The following is a 24,079-nucleotide window of genomic DNA, read 5'->3' as shown; positions in this document are numbered from 1 at the left end:
AGACTAAAACATTATTTGTGGTGGTAAAAAAAATGCAGTGAACAATGGCCTTACTAAATGTACATTTGATGGATGTTTATCTTTCTTAATGCTGGCACAGTAACTGTTTCGAATTCTATAGATAATGGACTTCAATCAACATGAAAAAGAAGCGTCTCATGTTTATTCTGGAATCAAAGCCAACTTAATAAACTCTGAGGAACATATTGAGTTGGCTGAACCACCAAAACTATCCTCTGAGCACCGGAAGGTTATGTCACGCCGTTGCTCCATGTGGTCACTTTTTCACCAAGCTGCTTGGCGATTGTCTTGTAGCCCATTACAGCCTTGTGTAGGTCTACAATCTTGTCCTTAACATCCCTGGACAGCTCTTTGGTCTTGTGGACAGTTGTCTTTTATACAGGTAGCAAGCTGAGATTAGGAGCACTCCTTTAAGAGTATAAAAGACTCCTTGGGGCCAGACATCTTGCTGATTGATAGGGGAACAAATACTTATTTCACTGAGTAAAATGCAAATCAATTTATAACTTATTTGAAATATGTTATTCTGTATTTTTTTTTGTTATTATTCTGTCTCCCACTGTTCAAATAAACCTACCATTAAAATTATAGACTGATCATGTATTTGTCAGTGGGCAATCAGCAGGGGATCAAATAATTTTTTCCTTCACTGTACCACTGTGAATGAAGCTGATGATGGCGCATCAGCCAGTAACAGAAAAAAGTTTTGCTAGCTCACAAATGAGCGTCAATGTTGGTAAGTTTAAGCATGAATGCTCGAGTTGTGGGGGAGTCCATGGTCTTAGTATGTAGTTCAAGAAGGGAAAAGTAATCTTAGGTCAGCAACCATTGGGGCGAACTCCACTGAGGTTAGGTGTGATGTTGCCGTGGCAAAAGCTCTATGGTAATACGGGTGATGTTGCATTGTTGGCAAGTGGGTTTGCAGGAGTTAGTGTTGTTGCAGAGGGCATTGGTGGGGGTTAAGGAGGCAAGGAAGGTTACATGAGGAAGCTTCCATCGCTGACATGGCATTTCATTGAAGAGTTATGCCTAACCAGGCTCATGGTTGGGCTAGCAGAGTAAATTGGAGGTTGGTTTTTTTTTTTGGTGTTGGTGGTTTCGAGCTGGTCGTTGGCTCAAAACCTGGTGTTGTACCAGGGAGGATCTTAGTATGCACATGTCCTGATGGTTATGTTTTGGTAGAGTAATTATGCTAATGATGTTGATTGGGCAGACTAGGTGGAGCTTTGTGGCATTGGATGTGGCAAAATTTTCTAGTAAGTATTTTTTGGCTGTGCTGCAAAGTGTCCCTGGAAATTTTTTTTAATGTTGGCAACTATGTGAAAGCATTTACAAGACCACTGACAGTTATATACAGAATGACTGCTACCAACTGCCTGTGCAGGAATATTCTTCACAGTAAATATTGCACAGTTTTGTTTCTTTGTTAGTAGTTTTGTTTCTTTGTTAAAGCTGCGTTCCTGGTATATATATGTTTATGAGCTATCTCTTTTACTCTGTCGCTGCTGGAAGTTCAGTTTTACCTCTCAGTATTTTAGATCTGATATTTTTATATTGCACATGAAACCAGATATAGTCATCCCATGATGTCATCTGTTTGGGGAGTGAAGTACATAACATTTTTCAGAGTAAGGGGTTTAACTTTTCTGTAGAAAATTAAAGTTAAATGTGAGTTTGTTCTGGGGCTTTCTTTATCTCCAAGCATAAAATATTCATGAATTCTGAAGTTATTTTTGGAGCAGTCAAGAGCTCTTATGTAAAGTACAAATCACTGGATACAATCTTGCTACCTTACAGTACCCTGCAGAAAATCAGTGTGAAGTGCAATTTACTTATACACGGCTGAGAACTAAAGCTAAACGTGAAAATCAGTGTTTACTTATATTAAGCAAATGAATAGTGACCATTGCTAGAGAATTATTTGAATGTTATTTTACTTGTGAATGGTTATGAGTTATAATTTGAAAACTTGATAGATTGTAATCTGGCAAGTGCAGTGCTGTACCAGTATGTCTTAATATGTGTTAATGTTGTCAGTCTTGTACTGTAGATTATAAATTGTATTGTTATTACTAGTTTTCCACTTCTCTATTGTAATAGCATATAGATAACATGTATTTGTAAACAATTAAATCATATATTGATATTATTTAAAAAAATAACCGTATTATATGGCGTATGAGCAATAAAGGTCTGTATGTAACATTTTACATGAATTACTGTCAGTAATGTTTGTGCTTAAAATATAGCACTGTTTAAGGCACAGTTGAAAGCAATATATTTTGTCTTGCACTGGGTGTTATCTTTATAATAAGACTGACTCAGGTAACTAAGTAAGCAACTTGAGATGGATGCAAGGAAGGGTTGGGGATAATGCATGGCAGATCCAGGGAAGGGGTAGGGACTTCATCACTGCTGGCATCCCAGAGAGAACTTGTAGAGGGAAAAAATCCCATTGGGGACAATTGACAAGCCTGACTTTCTTCTCCCAAACGATGTTGCTGCAATGGACGGACACCTGATTTAAAATACCTTAGGACTTACTTAAAAATAATCACACTCCTATCATGCCCAGGCAGCCAGTACATGCTAGAACCTGGTCATGATAGGAGTGTGATTGCTGTTAACAATTATATATATATATATATATATATATATATATAGTTGTAAATTTTTTGTCTAATTTTGGTGTGTTACTTACTTTTAATAAAAGTGTTTTTTTTATTTTTAAATATGTGGGGGGGGCATCTTCGGTTTCGGCCAAGTGAATGCTACATTTTCGGTTTCGGTCCAGAATTTTCATTTTGGTGCATCCCTGCTATATACTAAGCCAGACAATGAAGTTTTTGTCCTACACCACATGAATGTTTGGCTTAGTATATAGTGATAGGAGTTATGCTGCATTATTGTCAATGTCTGGCTCAATGTAAGTGATAGGGTTTATGCTGTACCACCGTCAATGTGAGCCTCAATATACAGTGAAAGGTGTTAGACTGTACCCACGTCAATGTTTGCCTCAGTATATAATGATAACAGTTATCCTGTACCACTGTCAATGTCTGTCTCACTATATAATGATAACAGTAATCCTATACCACCGTCAATGTTAGCCTCAGTATATAGTGTATAGGTGTTATGCTGTACCACCATCAGTATATAGTGATAGGTGTTATGATAGGTGTTATGCAGTACTACCGTTAATGTTTGCCTCAGTATATAATGATAGCAGTTATGCTGTACCACCGTCAATGTCTGTCTCAGTATATAGTGATAGGTGTTATGCTGTACCCCCGTCAATGTCTACTTCAGTATATAATGATAACAGTTATGCTGTACCCATGTCAATGTTTGCCTAATTATAGAAGCTATACAGTGTTAACCCCTTCAGCCCCCTATGGACGTACTGGTACATCCAAAAAACGCATCCCAAGAATCCCCTATGGACATACCGGTACGTCCTGTCCTTCTTGCATCGGTAGGGACACATCCCTGCCGCTACACAGGAGATCAGGCTGTCGCTTGTCCCACTATTCCTCCTGCTTCTACCCGTCCTGATATCCCACCATTCTGCAAACGGGACCCGTCTCTCGTCGGGTCATTACAGTACACAAGGGCCATTTAATGGATCCCGCAGAAATGGATCAGCTGTTTCGGGTCACAGGAGGCAAGAATGCAAGGACTGGATCATCGTATGGATCAATTGGCGCAAGCCCTGCAAACTCTCCTCACACGCTGATCCACTGGCAGGTACCGCTACTCCTCCTGTTAACCCACAAGTCACCACACCGCCCGCTGCGGCTATACCGTTACGCCTACCACCTCCACCCCGTTATGGAGGGGATGCCAACACCTGTAGAGGTTTTCTCAATCAATGTGCAATCCAGTTTGAGCTGATGCCTTCTATGTTTCCGTCTGACCGAGCCCGCATCGGCTATATCATTTCACTCCTGACAGACCGAGCCCTAGCCTGGGTTTTGCCTCTTTGGCAAAGAGAGTCGCCTTTAATCAATGACTACCGTGACTTTGTGGCTACCATGCAAAGAATCTTTGACTTGCCAGGTCGTGAGGCTACAGCTGCTGCATCACTCATGTTTCTCCAACAAGGCTCCCGTTCCTTAACAGACTACACCATAGAATTCAGAACGGTAGCCACTGAACTGGGTTGGAACAATGAAGCCCTAGTTGCTGCATTCATGCATGGCATATCTGATAAATTGAAAGATGAATTAGCAGCCAGAGAAGTGCCTGAGGACCTAGAGGATCTAATATCATTCGTATCACGCATAGATCTCCGCCTCAGAGAGCGACAATCACAAAAGGAGAAACAAAGGAAACCTCCTATACGGCTAGCACCCCGATTCTCCAATTCCACACCCCAGAGACTAGACCCAGAGGAACCTATGCAATTGGGTGCTACCTCCTTAACTGAGCAAGAAAAGACTCAACGCCGTAGTGAAGGCCTCTGTCTGTACTGCGGAGGTAGGTTCGCTAGGTATTGCCCGAACAAGCCGGGAAATGCCCGCACCTAGGTAGGATCAGGGGACCTACTCTGGGTGTTCTTTGTATATCCCCTGAGCACCAGATTAAACGCTTGACGGTTCCTGCCTCATTATCTTGGGAAAACACCAGGGTAAACGTAGAAGTACTCATCGATTCCGGTGCTGCCGGTAATTTCATCTCCACGTTTGTTACCCGGTATAACATACCGCAGGTCAAGAGACATACACCACTGACATTGGAGGCAATTGATGGTAGACCTCTAAGCCCTTCCACCGTTATCCATGAGACAGAGGCCATCTCCTTTCATGTAGGAGCACTGCATCAAGAGGTTATGAACTTCAATGTGATTACATCTCCTTCCTGTCCTGTGGTGATTGGATTTCCTTGGCTCCAGAAACACGATAGACTGGAGAACTGCTCAAATTGTCTCTTGGGGTGAAGACTGTCAAAATCGCTGTCTTTGTAAAATCTCGCCTGTACACAGTGTCACTATGTCTCCTCTCTCCACCAGAATTCCGAAACCGTATCAAGCATTTTCGGATGTGTTCAGTAAGAAGGAAGCGGATGGCCTACCACCCCATCGTCCCTACGACTGCCCAATCGACTTGTTGCCTGGCACCACACCTCCAAGGGGCAGGGTATATCCTCTTTCGAAACCAGAGAATGAGGCTATGGAAGCCTACATCAAGGAGAATTTGGAGAAAGGCTTCATCAGAAGGTCCACTTCCCCGGCAGGAGCGGGATTCTTCTTTGTGAAAAAGAAAGAGGGGGATTTAAGACCATGTATTGATTACCGTGGTTTGAACCAGATAACAATAAAAACCAAATATCTCATACCTCTGATTCCTGAATTATTTGACCGTTTAAAGGGGGCTACTATCTTCACAAAACTTGATCTCAGAGGGGCCTACAACCTTGTACGGATACGTGAAGGACATGAATGGAAGACCGCCTTCAATACCAGGTCAGGTCACTATGAATAACTGGTCATGCCATTCGGGCTCTGCAATGCCCCAGCAGTGTTTCAAGACTTTATTAATGATTGCCTCAGAGACTACCTCTCCCAATTCGTCTTAGTATATCTTGACGACATCCTAATATATTCACCGGATCTCCCGACCCATCGCCGGCACACTTCCCTTGTTCTTCAAAGATTAAGGGAGAACGGACTCTATGCTAAGCTTGAAAAATGTCTGTTTGAGTTGCGTTTCTTGGTTACATCATCAGTCCGTCCGGTTTCGAAATGGATCGTACCAAATTGAACCTCATCCTTCACTGGCCTAAACCAGAAGGCTTAAAACCTCTTGAGCGATTCTTGGGCTTTGCGAATTATTACAGACGTTTTATCCGGAATTTCTCACGGGTCGCAGCTCCTCTCGCAGCCCTTACTAAGAAGGGGGCCAACGTACACAACTGGTCTCAAGAAGCATACCAAGCTTTTCAGAAACTCAAAAAGGCATTTACCTCTGCTCCGGTCCTGGTTCACCCTGACCCGTCTCTTCCATTCACCCTTGAGGTCGATGCCTCAGAGAGTGGAGCGGGAGCTGTAATATCCCAAAGGAAAACTTACTCCAGTCCGCTACACCCATGTGGCTTCTTCTCTAAGAAATTCAGTTAATCCGAAAGGAATTATGATGTGGGAAACCGGGAACTCCTAGCCATCATTCTTGCATTGGAGGAGTGGAGACACCTCTTGGAAGGCACCACCATTCCGATAACCATCATTACAGATCACAAGAATCTATCCTATCTGAGCACAGCTAAACACTTAAATCCTCGACAGGCCCGGTGGGCACTCTTTTTGTCACGCTTTCAATATATCATTACCTACAGACCCGGCTCCAAGAATACCAAGGCTGATGCTTTATCCCGTCAACACGCTACTATCATGGAGGAGGACGAGATCGAAAAAGAACCCATTATTCCAAAGAACAGGATACTGGCCAACAACACTTGAGTCTCCTCTGATAACCAGACTCAAGGCTATGCAACACATACCTACCACAGGGAAAATTGTTTGTGCCCATGCGGGAGAGGATCCCTATCATGTCAATCCATCATAATACTTTACCTACTGGACATCCAGGTGTTTCTCGAACCATTTCCTTGATCAAAAGATCATACTGGTGGCCTACCATAAATAAGGACATCAATGAATATGTGTTAGCCTGTCAAGCCTGCGCCAGGGTGAAGACACCTTGCACACTACCTTCTGGTCTGTTACAACCACTTCCTCTACCTGAACAACCTTGGCCCCATCTATCGATGGATTTTATTGTGGACTTGCCTCATTCCAATAGATGTACTACTATTCTGGTTGTGGTCGATAGATACTCGAAAATGGCTCATTTCGTTCCACTTCTTGCTTTACCTACAGCAGCAGCTATCTTCATGAGAGAAATCTTCCAATTGCATGGACTACCTAAAGAAATCATCTCAGACAGAGGGAGCCAATTCGTGTCGAGATTCTGGAGAACGTTCTGCTCTGAGATGGGAATAAAGTTATCGTTTTCGTCTGCCTACCATCCCCAATCCAATGGGGCAGCAGAGAGGACCAACCAATCACTGGAACAGTACCTTCGCCTTTTTATTTCAGACCATCAGGACAATTGGTCCGATCTTCTTCCCTGGGCCGAATTTGCCTTCAACAATGCTTCACATGAGTCCACTAAAACATCTCCGTTCTTCTGTTTTTCCGGTGTACATCCACGTTTCCTACCCGACTCCTTCCAAATCAGTAGCATTCCTACTGGATGACAGATTGGCGGAATTAAGAAGGACCTGGAATACAGTTCGGAAATCGCTACAGTGGGCTACCGAGAAACAAAAGAAACACGCAGACAAAAGAAGAGGTGGAACACCCTCATATCTCCCGTGTATGGTTATCCACGAAGAACATTAGGTTACTTGTTCCTTCATCCAAACTTGCCCCTAGATTCATCGGTCCTTACAAGATCCTCAGACGCATCAACCCAGTGGCTTACGAGTTGCAACTGCCTCCGACTCTTAGGATACCCCGGGTATTTCACGTGTCCCTCCTGAAACCCCTTCACTGTAACAGGTACACCACTCCGGATCCTGTTCCGGATAAGGTCCAAGTTGATTGTCACAAAGAGTATGAGGTGCGTTCTATACTGGACTCCTGTTTCCACAGGGGCTCTTTACAGTATTTGGTCCATTGGAAGGGTTATGGACCCGTGGAACGTTCCTGGGTGTCGGCCAGGGATCTTCATGCCCCACATCTGGTGAACGGCTACCATCGCCGCTTTCCTTCTCGTCCTGGTTGTGCCCGTCCGGGGTCCGGCCCTTGCGGAGGGGGTTCTGTCACCTTTCGCCGGTGGGTCTGTCCAGGGGGGCTCCGCTGCTGCCTCCAGCGATGTTTGCCGCCGTGGATCGCCCTCTTCTCCGTCCTCGGCCGTCCTGGCGTCTGTCCCTCCTGCCGGGGGTCCTGGAGAGGTTCTTCTGTCGTCCTCGGTGTGCTGGAGGTGCGCACACATGCACGCTGTCATGGCGGCCAGGAATCCCATACCCAGCAACTGCGTACGTCACGCTAGGGGGCGGGTCCTCCCGCTTTTTATCTGATTGGCTGATTATTGGCTGCAGCTGTTTGGCACCAAATTTAAACCCCCTGCTTACTCTAATCTGAGCCCTTGTGTGGTACATACGTTATCACTGTCTCAGTGTGTTATATTCTGATTTACTGGTTTTCTGACTCCTGCTTTGTTCCTGACTACTCTCTGATCGCCGCCTGGATTGACTTTGGATTGCTTTTTGGACTTTGCTTGTTTGCTGCCTGCCTCGACTTTGGACTGTGACCTGTTTATGCTATTGGAACTTTCCTGCTGTTGTCCCACTATTCCTCCTGCTTCTACCCGTCCTGATATCCCACCATTCTGCAAACGGGACCCGTCTCTCTTCGGATCGTTACAGACTGTCCCGCCTAAATCGGGACAGTTGGGGGCATGCTTCTTCTCCTGAAAAAAACAATATGTAACTTGTGTAGGTTCAGTAAATGAGCAAGAAGGAAATTACAGCTAAACACAAGCACAACAAAAATTTTAAAACAGCATTGTCACAAAGGGTACAAAAAATAAAATCAGCCATTGTCACAAAGAGGTTAAGTAAGTTTGGAATATTTTTGACCCTGTATTTAGTCATGGACAATTGTATGTCAGTATTTCTAGAGCTACAGCTGAAAAGGCAGTCAAGGTAAAAATCCTTTGTACTCTCACTCTGGGTTGCTTGGTACTCTCAAGTAAAACAGTTTATACCCCAAACACTTTTGATTTGTGATAATTATCTCATTCTCTGTGTCTGCGGTACAGTGGGCTTTATTATTTAGTATATATGTCTGGGAAAATATCATAAAAAGAACGGTTTCCATCACAGTTTTTAGTATAGCTAGATTAATTTAATAAAACTACTTCCAAGTTGTGATCACTGTTTGTCAATTAATGTACTTATTAATTGAGTTATTTAGCATGATAAGCAATTAAACGTTAACAGTAGTAGTGGGCAAAACAAAGTGCTTTGCAAGAATTCTTGTAAGAAATGTGCATGATGTAGTGCTAAGACTGCTGGTACCACTGCTACTACCATGCAAAATTTATATTGACAATCAGAAAGAAAAGCAAAACAGTGGGCCTCTTAATCTTGCCGTGTCTGTTTTATACTACGGTGTTAGAGTATGTGGTGTTAGTATATTTGTGTGGGTTAGTGTGTGTGAGTTTGTGTGTGTGTGTGAATACCATGGGGGGGCAGGGCATTCAGGCCTTCAGGACCAGTGCTATTTTACACAACAGGTCCAATACATTTTCATGTTTTTACAATGTCTCTGTTGAAGCATATTTTCCCTCTTTCTTTTGAAACCATATTTATATATGTAAGACATGTTTTTTTATGAATAAAACATAAAAATAAGAAAACTTGATGATTTAAAAAAATGATAACATTCACACATTTGTTCAGAATTTCATACGCAATGGGCCCCTTGCAAAAGAGACCTCACCAGCCCATTTACACTATGAATTGCATGTCTTTAGTGTACATGGGCTGGTTATAGTCCTGGGATATGACAAAATAGAGAAAATCATTTGTCTATACTATTGTGTGTTTTAGATAGGGACTACTGACATACTCATGCTCTTATGTGTCTTGTAATATTACTGATGTTGTTTTAACTTTTGATTTTTACTTTTATTGTAACGCCTACAGATCTTTATGGTTGGATCCTGTTTTGAGACTATTAAATTCACATCAAATGATATGACACTAGTCTATGCCACTAAAATTATTGCATAAATATTGATATTTTCATGATCAGTAGAATTAAGATATATGGGGGGTAATTTACTCTGTGGGACTAGACATCTGTAAAGTTAATCGAGGCAAAACTTTAAATTGTTACACAATTTCACCCCGATTATTATTATTATATTCATCATGTAATGTAAAAAAAATAATGTACATATAATATTTTATATAACAATAATTAGACTATGTACTCAACATGATTAAAAGAAAAGAAACAGAAAGTGTACCTTAGGTAGAGTAAATTATAGGGTTATTGACCTGTGATTACAAATTTGTGTGCCAAAACAAATGTCTGTGCCAAAATATATACATTTTGCAAAAATTGTGCAACAACACACAGTGTTGTGTGTACTGCGCCTCTCACCACACCAGCTGCACCCTCTCTATTGTTGTCTCAAGCAGAAATAAAGACAAATAAATTAAATCAATTTAGGATAGTGCGCTTCTTACACCTAAGTGTTAAAAAAAGAAATGGTACCTTATAAATTCCAAATGTACAACTCATTATGAATGTATATATAAAAAACAGAAAGAGCAAAAAAACACAACATAGTATAATATAGTTATATAGTACATATATACATTTACAAAACCATGCACTTAAACAGAAATTGTCAGTAAATTTGTAATCTTGTGTCTCTTAATGATAGAGGCGCTTGGGTTTCAAAAAATTTCCACAGATATTTTAGGAACGAATGCCCATGAAATCCATACGTGAGTGAAATTAATGCCCTTGACTTCAATGCCTTTTCCATCTCTCTGAAGCACTGTCTTCTATGTGATATCACTCTCCATGTTGGATTTACTGCTTCTTTACCACAAACTTTATTCTTACTAGTTATACATTTAACAGACTGCACATCAGACCTTAAAGCCTCTTGGCATTGAGGGATGTTTTTGATGACCTTCAATAGAATCATCTATAAGAAAATATAATTGAACCTGAATTAAAGGTGGTCGTGAAAGACCAGAAGAAATATGAACACGATTTGAGCTTCCAAGATTCATCATGACAGAGAACCAAAGGGAACATATTACAGCTTATCATATTTCTCTAAAAATACATTTTCAGTATTTAGGCTATTTCAAGATCCCTATAATATACCTTGAATTTGATTTGTCAGTAGAAAGTGACATATATTGCACTAGAGCCACAAGGGAGAGATAATCTCACTTTTTAACTGAATATCAAAGCTGCATGCTAGTATATGTTCTGACCTTATTTTTTCATGTGTGTGTAGTGCTAGGTTTAATAAAAAAATAATTCCAGAGTTTGTACGATTGAAAGTAATGTTTTTTTTACATCGTTAAGACCCTATTTTTTTATGTTTTTATTTATAGTTCAAGTTACATGTCTACTAACATGCTTATTCCAAAATCTTTGAAAACACTGAAGATATTTTATTTTTGCACTGATGTATAAATTGAATTAGTTAATAACTCTAATTTTTATATGAGTTGACTTAACATTAACAATCAAGCTATGATTCTAAGATCCCTGTTACTGATCCTATATGTCCTTACGGTTTAAGTGTAACCTGGTTATAGTTCCAATATACTGCCCAATTTGCATTTTTTTTATTTGTAAAGGACAATCACAATCTAGTAGAAATATAAATGCATATAGTATTTCTTGTATTTTATTTGCTCAAAGAAACCATTTACAACTGAATTGGGATTTTATATACTGATCATAAAAAGCACCCTGCTGAGATGATCCATGAATAAGTTGATTTGACATAATGAACCCTTTAGAGCATAAAGCAGAATGTTTTACAGGAAAAAAATTAGTAAACACCATTAAAATTTAACAATGCTAAATGAGAACTGGTGTTTCCAGTATATTTTGCGTCTCTCATATTCAGTTTTAGCTTTTATTCTAAACTGCCAAAAGTTTGAAAGATATACTATAACTAAGCCCATAAGAAAATTATATGTTTAGAGGGTATTTTATTAAAATACAAAGAGGCTACACATGTTTAAGGGGGGTAGGGGAGACTTCATAAGTTTGAGAGGAACACATACTATATGGGATGGGAGGATATATGCCATAATGAATTGTCTTATGGAAGAGTTTTACTAGTGAGGAATATTTACTTATCTTGTCTTTATCTTGTTACTGGCAGGGTTCTCTATACCTTCTGTTAACCTAGGGGGTTATAATTGCCTCCTTGTCTCCTTGCAGTGTTACAATAGATGACAGTGAGCATATTTAACAGACAATTTACAATCAACAATAATATTAACAAATGTTAACCCCTTCATGACACAGGGGTTTACTCCGTAAGTAAATGGAGCATTTTTGTCATTTTTTGCATATGCTTGTTCAACCACATTGATTAGTATATCCACACAAATTATATTTTGTTTTTTACAAGGACAGATATTACTTTGTATTAACATTTTCTATAGACTGCCATTTATTATAACAACATTTAAAAAAAATCTAATTCTTGCAATTTTATTTTCTCCAAATTGGGTCAACTTATACAAAAAGCCTGGTTTATATTCAACAACATCCCCTGAGTAAAATAATTCCCCACATTCATGGGTTTTAAAATTTTATAAGGGAGTAAAGGGAAGCCAAGAAAGTTTTTTATGTATATTTATACTGGGAGGGGCATGAGGTGTTTGAGCACCTATTTTACATTTTTTTATTTGAAATTATTTCATTTCTTTATTATCTTATTTATTTATGTATTTATATATATTTTTGTGATGAGAGATCCATTTGACATCAGGGATCTCTCTTGGAGCTCGATGGTACCCCTTATTATGTCATGGTGATATCACTGGTGTCTTTAATTATTTATTTTTTAACAATTTTTTAAGAGGGAGGAACACTGTTTCTGCCTCTTTTCATTTTGATCACCACTGTTACAGGTCACAGAGTGGTCAGTAAGCATTGCCCTGCATCACTGTTTGTGGTACCTGTCTTCAGGTTTTTCAGGAAGGTATGGACAGACCCCTGGTAACCTTTTTACTCTGAATGTTGTTTCCAGCAGTGCCAGCACTTACAACACACCAGAGAATGCCCAAAAGTGTAAGATCAGACTAGCAAGATTCTCTGCTATTCTGATTAATCGGATCAGTGAACAGGAAGCTAGCAATGCTAGCTCCTGCTGACAGGGGAAACTTCAGACTGTCTAATGACACCCTGATCTCCCTATTACGTCCTTGGTCACCTAGGGCTTGTTTCCAAGGGTGTAACAGTACGTCCTATGTAACAAAGAGGTTAAGACATAATAGTAGAAAGTGAGAAGAGGGCCCTGCTCTAGTGAGCTTACCATGTAATTGAGGGCAACGTGGAGATCATGCAGGTATAAGTAAAGTTGGCTAAATAATTAACCATTGGGGTTAGAGCCAATAGGGTGGGGTTTAAATATAAAAGAAACATTTGAGAGGCAGAGGCCTATACAATGCTTAATAGGATTTGGTATCAAAATGCTAGTCCATTAAATAGATACCACTTCTAAAAACTTGTGTCAAGATTTATACAACTTGAAAACAGTAAATATATATGTAACTATTAGGAAAACATAATAGAAAATTCAGTAAATAACTAATATTTAAAGTTTTATTCACTTTCTATTTGTACCTTTATTCAAATAAAAACGCAATGTTTTCTAGACTGCAATGGACTTATAATGTGGCAGCTAGCTTTCAGTCATACATTATTTTCCATTTTACATTCTTTTCCAGCTCAATCACCTTCAGTCATCCTATTTGTCTGTTGAAGCTGCAAATGTTTGTTCTATATTTTATATTAGACTCAATTCGTTACTGACAAATGGCTTGTTAACACAGTATTTCAGAAAGCAGATTTGCATTTCTCTGAAATGAGGATTAGTCATTGTGTTTAGACTAAGAATTATTAATATGTATTAATTATGGATATATTCATCTTTTTGCCAGCATTTCAGTTTACTTTGCTCTAGAAGGACTTCCAAGGAATATTAAAACAAGAACTGTATAAGCTTGCAAAAATGTAGTAAATCCATCTCAAGAATATTAAAATATTCTGTTAACATTATTTTTAGAATATTTCAGGTCTTACTGTTCATTCTACTAAAAACATAAATTTTTTGACACACCATATTTTCTTTTATACAACTATATAGTGATATATAATACAACATACATTTCTTTTAAACCATGTAATTTTAATGTTACAAACAGGAACATTTCCTTTACTTTTTACAAACAACAGAAATAAGATTATGTTATTCAGTAATTTACATTAGCTATTTAGCAAGCATTAAGTAATTAAAATAACATATTGATTTAAATTCAATGTATTATTGTTTTATGATATAAACCCTTGTTTATTGAATTTATAGATAACACTGAGAATTTCTTTTACCCTTTAGCCTTTTTCTCAAGTTCAAGAAATGGCTCTGCTGTGAAAAACAGACCATTTTTTGATGTAGTGTCCTTGAATGGCAAGAAGAAAATTGATCACCTGAATGGGCACTCACACTAGCACACACAGCCAGACACCACATTAACACATACCCAGACAAATGTGCTAACGTACACAGACACTCACACAACCAGGTCCAGGCAGTGGTAGATCCAGAGCCTGATCCTCGGAGGGTCATTCACACTATCACACACATCCAGACAAATCACACAGGCACTCACACTAATATATTCAGACACAAACACTAATATACCCAGACACATACAAAATAACATATCCAGAAACTCTAGCATCCAGACACACACACTAACATATCCAGATACACATTAACATATCCACACACACACACTAACATACTCACACAGACACAAGCTTACTTGGACGCACACTAACATAATCGCACACACACTTACATCCACACACACACTGACATATCCGGGCACACACTAACATACCTACACACACACTAGCACACACACATTAACATGCTCACATAGACACACACTAACATTCCCAAGCACACACACTAACATACCCAGACACACACACTAACATACCCAGACACACACACTAACATACCCAGACACACACTGTAACATACCCAGACACACACTGTAACATACCCAGACACAGACTGTAACGTACACAGACATAGACTGTAACATACTAAGACATACACTGTAACATACCCAAACACACACCCTGACATACCCAGACACACCCATACTAACATACCAAGACATATACACTCACACACTACCATGTCCAGACACACAACTGACTTGCCCTGTGAAACCTCAGTATTTCCTCAATGCAGCTGACACACAGTGGGGCTTTCTCTAGGAGGTGGACCAGTCTTAATGCCAGTCGGGCCCAGGTGGCTGTCTGGGTCACAGCGGGGGGCGGGGGGGGCGGTCCGCACCAGGTGCCGCTCATCAGGAGGTGCTAACTTGCCGGCACCCGGCACCCCTCCAGAAGACGGACAGCAATGTCCACCGCTGGAGGAGCAGGCTCGCAAGGGAGCGGTATCGGAGGTCTTTAGCAGACCTCCGGCTCCCTTGAGTGATTTTAAGCCGGGTTCAACCGTACGGCGTCGGCGGCATCGACGGGCGCGCCGCCGGATCCCCTGGTGTGTGCGCCGCGGCGGCACGTGTGACGCTCAGCTGACGTGGCCGCGCGGCGTCAGCGGCACGACGGAGTGAGCTGCCGCGAGCACGCGAGGTAAGTGCCGCAGCGGCTCGTGTGACAGTACCCCCCCCCACCAGGAGCGCGCCCCGTGCGCGATGGAGCCGGACGAGAGGGAAACAGCGCGTGGAAACGGGCGACACAACGGGGAGCGTGCACGAAGCGAGCCGGCACCCAAGTCCGCTCCTCAGGACCGTACCCTTTCCAGGCCACAAGGTACTGCAAGCCGTTGCGAACCCTACGGGAATCAAGGATCCTGTCAACGAGGTACTCCTCATGACCCTGGACGTCGAGGGGAGCAGGAGACTGAACGGGACCGGAGAACTGGTTGGACACAAACGGCTTCAACAACGAGACGTGGAAGGACCTAGGTATTCTCATGGTAGGTGGCAGATCAAGGGACACCGTCACGTCGTTGAGCATGGCACGGATGCGGAAAGGACCGATAAAACGGGGCCCCAGAGATCTGGACGACTGGCGTAAACGAATGTGTCTCGTAGACAACCAGACACGGTCACCCACTTGGTAAGCCGGAGGAGGCGTTCTCTTGGAGTCAGCACATCGTTTGTAGCGATGTTGGGCTTTCAGGAGGATATCCCGGAGGTGCTGCCAATGCTTGTCCATGTCAGACACACGACAGTCAACTGCAGGCACCGAGGAGGAACGGGAAGACGGAGGAGGTAACACGACAGGGTGATAGTCCAAGGCAGCAAAAAACGGGGTACAGCCGAAGAGAACCGTTGTATGTCATCTCTGCGAGCTGGAGGAGAGAAGACCAGTTGTTTTGGCGTGCGTTGCTGAACATCCTCAGGTATTGTTTGAGCGTTTGATTTGTTCTTTCAGTCTGTCCATTGGTCTGAGGGTGATATGCCGACGATAAATGGAGCTGTATGCCAAGTCTATGGCAGAGGCATCTCCAGTAGCGGGATATGAACTGTGTACCTCGATCCGACACCATGTGGAGAGGGAGTCCGTGAAGACGGACAATATGTTTGAGGAAGACGTCGGCCAGTTGCAGAGACGAAGGAAGGCGTGGTAAGGCGATGAAGTGCGCTTGTTTGGAGAAGCGGTCGACAACCACCAGAATGGTGGTGTTACCTTGCGACTTGGGTAGATCCACGATGAAGTCCATTGACACGTGTGTCCAGGGGACCGTGGGAATGGGAAGCGGATGCAGGAGACCTTGAGGACGCCTTCGAGGGGTCTTTTGGCATGCGCAGGTGTGACAGGCAGCAAGGTACGCTCGGATGTCTTTGGCAAGGGATGGCCACCAGAATGCTTTCCGTATGAGGTAGTCTGTCTTCCGAAAACCAGAGTGACCTGCGAGAAAGGACTTATGTCCCCAGTGAAGGACGTCCGGGCGGAGACTGGGAGGGACGTAAAGACGACCCGGAGGAGGACGTCCGGAAGACGGGATGGCCCCTTGGGACATGCGGATTTTGCTCATTGTGCGGAGGGACAAACTGGCGATGAGGCGTGTGGACGGTATGATGGGCTCGTCGGTTTGTTGGTCTCGGTGGCTGTCATGTTGTCTGGAGAGTGCATCGGCCTTGACGTTTTTGGAGCCCGGTCTGTAAGTAATGTAGAAATTAAACCGGTTAAAAAAAAGCGACCACCGTGTTTGTCGAGGACTTAACCTCTTGGCGCTCTCAATGTACAACAGGTTCTTGTGGTCAGTCATGACGACTACAGGTTGTTCCGTGCCTTCTAACAGGTGGCGCCACTCCTCGAACGCCATTTTGACGGCTAGGAGTTCGCGGTTCCCAACATCGTAGTTCCGTTCAGCCGTGGAGAAACCTTTAGAAAAGAAGGCACAGGGATGATATTTTGTGGTCTGGTCATGTCGTTGCGATAACACAGCCCCTGCTCCGGTTTCGGAGGCATCAACCTCTAGGAGATACTGTTTGGAAGGATCCGGCCGCCGTAATATGGGGGCAGAAATGAAGGCTTGTTTGAGACGGTCGAACGCCTGACGGGCGTGTGTGGTCCACAGAGACGGGTCAACTCCTTTTTTAGTCATAGCAGTGATTGGAGCGGCTATGGTAGCGTAATTTCTGATAAAGCGTCTGTAATAATTGGCAAAGCCCAGGAAACGTTGGATGGCTTTGAGCGTTTGTGGGAGGGGCCATGCGGTTATGGCCTCGAGTTTAGCAGGGTCCATGTGAAGTCCTTCGGAGGAGACGATGTACCCAAGGAAGGGCAAACGAGTCTTCTCGAAGACGCATTTTTCGGCCTTGGCGTAGAAACCGTTCTCCCGTAGCCTCTGCAGAACTGCCTTTAGGTGACGCCGGTGTGCGTCGAGCGTAGGGGAATAGACGAGGATGTTGTCCAAGTATACAATGACGTGGGACAAAAGCATATCTCTGAAGACGTCGTTAATGAAGGCCTGGAAGACCGCAGGAGTGTTGCACAACCCGAAGGGCATGACTCTATATTCATAGTGCCTTAAGCGGGTGTTGAAGGCCGTCTTCCACTCGTCCCCGGACTTAACGCGAATCAGATTGTAGGCACCCCTGAGATCCAGTTTGGTGAAACAGGTGGCTCCTTTCAGGAGGTCGTAGATCTCTGTGATGAGGGGAAGCGGATATCGGTTCTTAACCGTTATACGGTTCAGACCCCTGTAATCGATGCATGGCCTTAGGGACCCTTCCTTCTTGGCCACGAAGAAAAAATCCAGCCCCGGCAGGTGAAGAGGATGGGCGAATGAAGCTTTTGTCTAGGCTTTCCTTGATGTATGTTTCAAGGGCTTTGTTCTCCGGTTCGGAGAGAGGGTACGTACGACCCCTTGGTGGGTTGGACCCAGGTAACAGGTCGATGGCACAATCGTAGGGCCGATGTGGTGGTAGCTGCTCCGCATCCTTTTTGGAAAACACATCCAAGTAGTCCCAGTAGTGTTTTGGTACCAGGGTTCTGGGGTCTGTGGGTGTGATCTCAAGGACGAGATTGACTCGGCGACAGGGCACGACACAAGACACATGGCACCGGTTGCTCCATGCCAGTATGTCTCCTTTGTCCCAATCGATGTGAGGGTTGTGTTGACGTAGCCAGGGATGTCCCAGGATGAGAGAGGCATGAGGAGACTTGATTATCTCGAACGTGAGCTGTTTCTGGTGGGTTACCCCCATCAGTAGGGTTAGGGGTATGGTTTCCTGCGTCACGAGTCCTGATCCTAGAAGAGAGCCATAAACGGACGCCACCAGAGAAGGCGTTTCTTTGGTGCGAAGCGGTACGTGGTTATCCTTGGCCCACTGGAGATCCATGAACATGCCCACAGCTCTGGAATCTATGAAGGCGCGGGTGGTCACCACATGATCCTCCCAGCGGATGGAGATAGGCACCGTCAATCGAGTAGCGGGAGGAGAAGTAAGGCGATATGTGCTTAGGGTGCCTTCTCCGGTACAACCTAAGCGTTGTCTTTTACCGGCCTGGTGGGACAGGAGGACAAAAGATGGTTGGCTTGACCACAGTACATACATAGTCCCTGTGTCCGTCTGTGCTTCTTTTCAGCCTCGGAGAGTCGACGAACGGTCCCGATCTCCATGGGTTCATCGGCAACGGACGAGGGGGATGTAGAGGATGAAGCTCTTGCGAGACCGGAGGCAAATAGTCCTGTTTTTCTTCCGCGGCTGTGGTCTTGCAACCTCTCTTGGATACGTTTATCCACTCTTAGACACAGGGCTATGAGATCCTCGAGATCTGTGGGGGTGTCGTGGAAGATGAGGGCGTCTTTGATCTTCTCGTTGAGACCGCGTTTGAAGGCGGCTTTGAGAGCGCCCTCTTCCCAGTTGGTCTCATGGGCTAGGGTGCGGAATTCCACGGTGTATTGAGCCAGGGTTTTGCGGCCTTGGTGAAGATCAAGCAACGAGGACTCTGCAGTCTCTTTACGACCAGGAGCATCAAAGACGGTTCGAATAGCTTCCATAAAAGCGGGACAGCCCTCAAGGAGGTATGATTCTTGTTCAACAAGGGGAGATGCCCACAGCAATGCGTCACCTTTCAGAAGTGAAATAATAAACGAGACCCTTCTGGAGGATGTCAGGAACGCTTGGGGATGGTTCCGGAAGTGGAGCATACATTGGTTGAGGAAGCCACGGCACTCCTTCGGATCCCCAGAATATTTTTCGGATAGTCGGGGTCACGAGCAGAGATCAGGACTGGCAGCAAACGGATAGTCGGGGTCACGAGCAGAGGTCAGGGCAGGCAGCAAACAACGGATAGTCAGGTACAAACTGAGTTCAGGTAAAGGCAGGCAGCAAACAACGGTTGGTCAGGTTCAAGCAGAGTTCAGGCAACAATAAGTCAAATCAGGTACAGGAACGCTAGTGTAGGCAATAAAGGCTCTATCACAGGCAAGGTATAGCTCTAAACTGAGGGTTTAAATATCCCTCCATCCCTAGATCCTCCCACCCACCTAATTAAGGGGGAGGAGGAAAAAAGATAAAAGGTCCCTTTAATTCCCCTAATGAATATTCATGAGATAGCTCTCATGATGTCTCGGTGCGCGTCCCGTCTAGATCACTCGATCCACACGGGGGCGCGCGTCCCGCAGCAGGACAGACCTCGCCGCGTTTCCCGCGAGCGAGACGAGCCGGGAGCTGCCGGCGGGAGCTGCCGGCGCGAGCTGCGTCTCGGCTCCCCCGCACGAGGACACCGCGGATCCGCTGGCGAGGTAACAATTGGTGTATGTCTGCACTGGTGTATGTGTGGATTGGTGTGTGTGTGGATTGGTGTGTGTGTGGATTGGTATGTGTGTGGATTGGTATATGTGCGGATTGGTAAGTGTGTGAGAGTGATGGGTGTTATGCTGTACCATTTCAAATGTATTTTTCATTATATAATTATGCTCTAGTACATCATAACTCCCATCACTCTATACTGTTCCATACAGTGGCAGAGCTGGGAGACAGAGGCCTTGCACCCCCACCGCAGGACTCCTGAAAGGTAAGTGAACTTCAAAGTGGGAGAGGGTAGATAGTGAGAAGGGAGTGAGACGGGGGATAGGGGGTAGATAGGGAGAAGGGAGTGAGAAGGGGTAGGTAGGACAAAAGGGAGTGAGAAGGGGTAGATAGGGCAATCATACTCCTATCATGCCAAGTCTGCGAGTACATCCTGGAATCTGGGTATGCCTGGGCATGATAGAAATGTGATTGCTGTTAACAATCATATATATAAATATATATATATTAATATTGTTATTTAATTGTTTTGTCCTATTTTGGTGTGTTACTTACTTGAAATAAAAGTGTTAGATTTTTTTTATGGTGTGGGGGGGCCCATATTCGGTTTCGGCCAGGTAAATGCTGCATTTTCGGTTTCAGTCCAGAATTTGTTTCGGTGCATCCCTACTACTAATGAAGTGGTAGGCCTACACCACATCAATGTTTGGCTTAGTATATAGTGATAGGAGTTATGCTGCACTATTGTCAATGTCTGGCTCAATGTATAGTGATAGGGATTACGCTGTACCACCGTCATTGTCTGCCTCAGTATATAGTGGTAGGTGTTATGCTGTAAAACCGTCAATTTCTGCCTCAGTATATAGTGATAATTGTTATGCTGTACCACCGTCAATGTCTGCCTCAGTATATAATGATAACAGTAAGTGTTATGCTGTACCACGTTCAGTGTCTGCGCCGGTATATAACGGTAGAAGCTATGCAGTTTTAAAGTGTGTGGGGGGGGTGCCACATACAGGATCAGCCCCAGGTGCCAAATCAGGGGGTGCATGCAGGACTGTTCAGTACCCAGACACCCATTTAACCATTTGAATTGCTTACAGAGGTAGGACTTGCCAGGGTCACATAAAGCGATGTTATGAGACTGGTCAGTAGAAGCGTAGCAGCTCATAAAAGCTGTTCTGAAGAAAGGCTTCTCAATCGGTGTGTAGCGGGGAAGGTTTGTGTATATATTTATATATACACATGTGTACAGTATTACACAGTGTGGGGTATCAATATTAGAATGAATGTGTGTCAGTGTACAAGGTTAGACTGTGTCACTGTACAGTGTTAGAATGAGTGTGGGAGGGTCAATGTTTAGTGGTAGAATGACTATGTGTTTGTCAGAGTACAGTGTTATAATGTGTGTAAAATGTGTGGGGGTGTAAGTGTACCCTGTGCATGTAGGTGGTGGTAGTGTACATTACTAGACTATGTGTGAGTGAGTGTTTTATTTTACAATGTTTGACTGTGTGTATTTCAGATGAGGTAGCAAACGTTGAGTTCAGAGGTTGGGACTTTAGTGATTGCACTACAAAAAGTTTACATGCGCACTGCAATAAAAGATCACAGGCAATTAAAACATTTTAAGCTAATTGATTAATCGTATAATCAATTGTATAAAATATCTCATGATTTTTAAAATGGTGTGTGGAGCTGTTTAAATATCTGCATGCAGGTAGCCCTAAATACACCACTGCAGAACAATTAAATATGTAATATGATTTTGACATGTGCTGTCAGAATTGACATATCCCAGATATTTCACTGGGCTAACTGCTGTCTCCCTGGATATCTTTCTTTAAAAACATATACCAACAAATTTTAAACTGTACGATATATAAACACTGTCACTTTGTTGATAATTATATTTTGCATACCTTTCTGAATGATTTGTTAAATGAGCGGTATAACCAGGGGCGTAACTAGACGCCTCAGGGCCCGGGTGCGAGAATCTGTTAAGGGCCCCCCCACCCCCTCACCCCCCCAAAAAAACATGATTTTTACCCAACAATTTTTTTTCAACAAATTCAACAAATTCAATTTACATATTGAATCATATCTGTAAAAAAATCAAAGAAAAAGGGGCATGTACAAAGGGCATAATCCAGGGGTGTCCAAGTTTTTTCTGCAGTGGGCCACTTCATCAGAATTGTATACGTGCGCGGGCCACACTCATTTTTCACTGTGACAAAAAATATGGCCTTTAATAAAATATGCAGATTAAAATAAAGTAAAATGACACAAAACCTTTACTCTTCCTCTCACTGATTTCTGGGCCTTGAAAGTTTTGCGACTACAAATTCAGGATTCCCTAGATTTATTCTAGGGATGAACTAAAATGAAAATTCTGGACCAAAACATTCAGGGTTCACTTAGCCAAAACCGAAAATGACCCCCACCTTTAAAAATAATAATAAAAACTCACATGTTTAATAAAAGTAGGTAACACACAATTGGACAAAATTAGCAATATGACTTGGCATGATAGGAGTGTGATTGCTAACAGCAATCACACTCCTATCATACCCAGGCAACCAGTAAATGCTGGTACCTAGGCATGATGGGACTGTGCTCGCTGTGATTGCTGTTAGCAATCACACTCCTATCATGCCAAGTCAGCCAGTACATGCTGGTACAGGGTGGCTGTAAGTGATGTGCAGACCCCATACTGCTGGCAGCATCACTACACAAGGGGGGCAGCTAGCTTGGTTTCAGCATGTACTGGCTGACTTGGCATGATAGGAGTGTGATTGCTAACAGTAGTCACAGTCCCATCATGCCTAGGTTCCAGCACTTACACATCCATCCAGTAAATGCTGGAACCTAGGCATGATGGGACTGTGATTGCTGTTAGCAATCACACTCATATCATGCCAAGTCAGCCAATACACGCTGGTACAGGGTGGCTGTAAGTGATGTGCAGACCCCATACTGCTGGCAGCATCAATACACAAGGGGGGCAGCTAGCCAGGTTTCAGCATGTACTGGCTGACTTGGCATGATAGGAGTGTGATTGCTAACAGCAATCACAGTCCCATCATGCCTAGGTTCCAGCACTTACACATCCATGCAGTAAATGCTGGAACCTAGGCATTATGGGACTGTCAGCCAAGTCAGCCAGTACATGCTGGTACAGGGTGGCTGTAAGTGCAGACCCCATACTGCTGGCAGCATCACTACACAAGGGGGGCAGCTGGCCAGGTTTCAGCATGTACTGGCTGACTTGGCATGATAGGAGTGTGATTGCTAACACTGAATATACACCATTATCCATCAACTATTTTAACACCCAAACCAAAACAATGCAGTTTATTTATAAGTCTTGTATGAGGGTCAGTATGCATAGGACATTGCAGTTGATGTACAAGTAATATAGTATATTTATGCTGCTAAATATCATTGCTGTACTGCTCTACAAAGGCTTTTATCGATTGCAGATATCCACATTCCAGATATAGATGGGTGTGTGATTCCTATATCACCCTAGGCGACATAGATCGGAGTCAGTCGTATTGACTCCAAAGAATATTCTTTTAACCCTACAAGCGTAAGTCCTTATTTTACGCTCCACTCACTGATGGTGGGTCGCACCACCATTACCTTTGTTTATACTATTGTTATTGTGGGATAGTTGGATAGTGAGAGTGTTGTAGCATGTGTATGCTTTTACCTATTGTTTTTACTTTTGTATGTTCAGGGCAGGGCTTAGCTTTGGGAAGTTGGGAAAGGCATGGTGGGATCAGTATAGATATAGAAAAAGCTAAACTAAAACATGTTGTGGCACTTAGGTTAAAAAATGTCTTGGTGGTATAAATGCCAATAGTTTAAGGAATAAGATCCCTGCATTAAGGAGAACCTAGAAACCATTTAGGTAATTTTAGAACTTTGTAACAAAGTAGTTGATCACTTTGGTGTG

This window comes from Sceloporus occidentalis, unplaced genomic scaffold, assembly GCF_023333645.1.
Source record: "Sceloporus occidentalis isolate IW3139 unplaced genomic scaffold, rSceOcc1.0.p SCAF_227, whole genome shotgun sequence".
Taxonomy (NCBI): domain Eukaryota; kingdom Metazoa; phylum Chordata; class Lepidosauria; order Squamata; family Phrynosomatidae; genus Sceloporus; species Sceloporus occidentalis.
Note: the sequence above shows the minus strand (reverse complement) of the source record.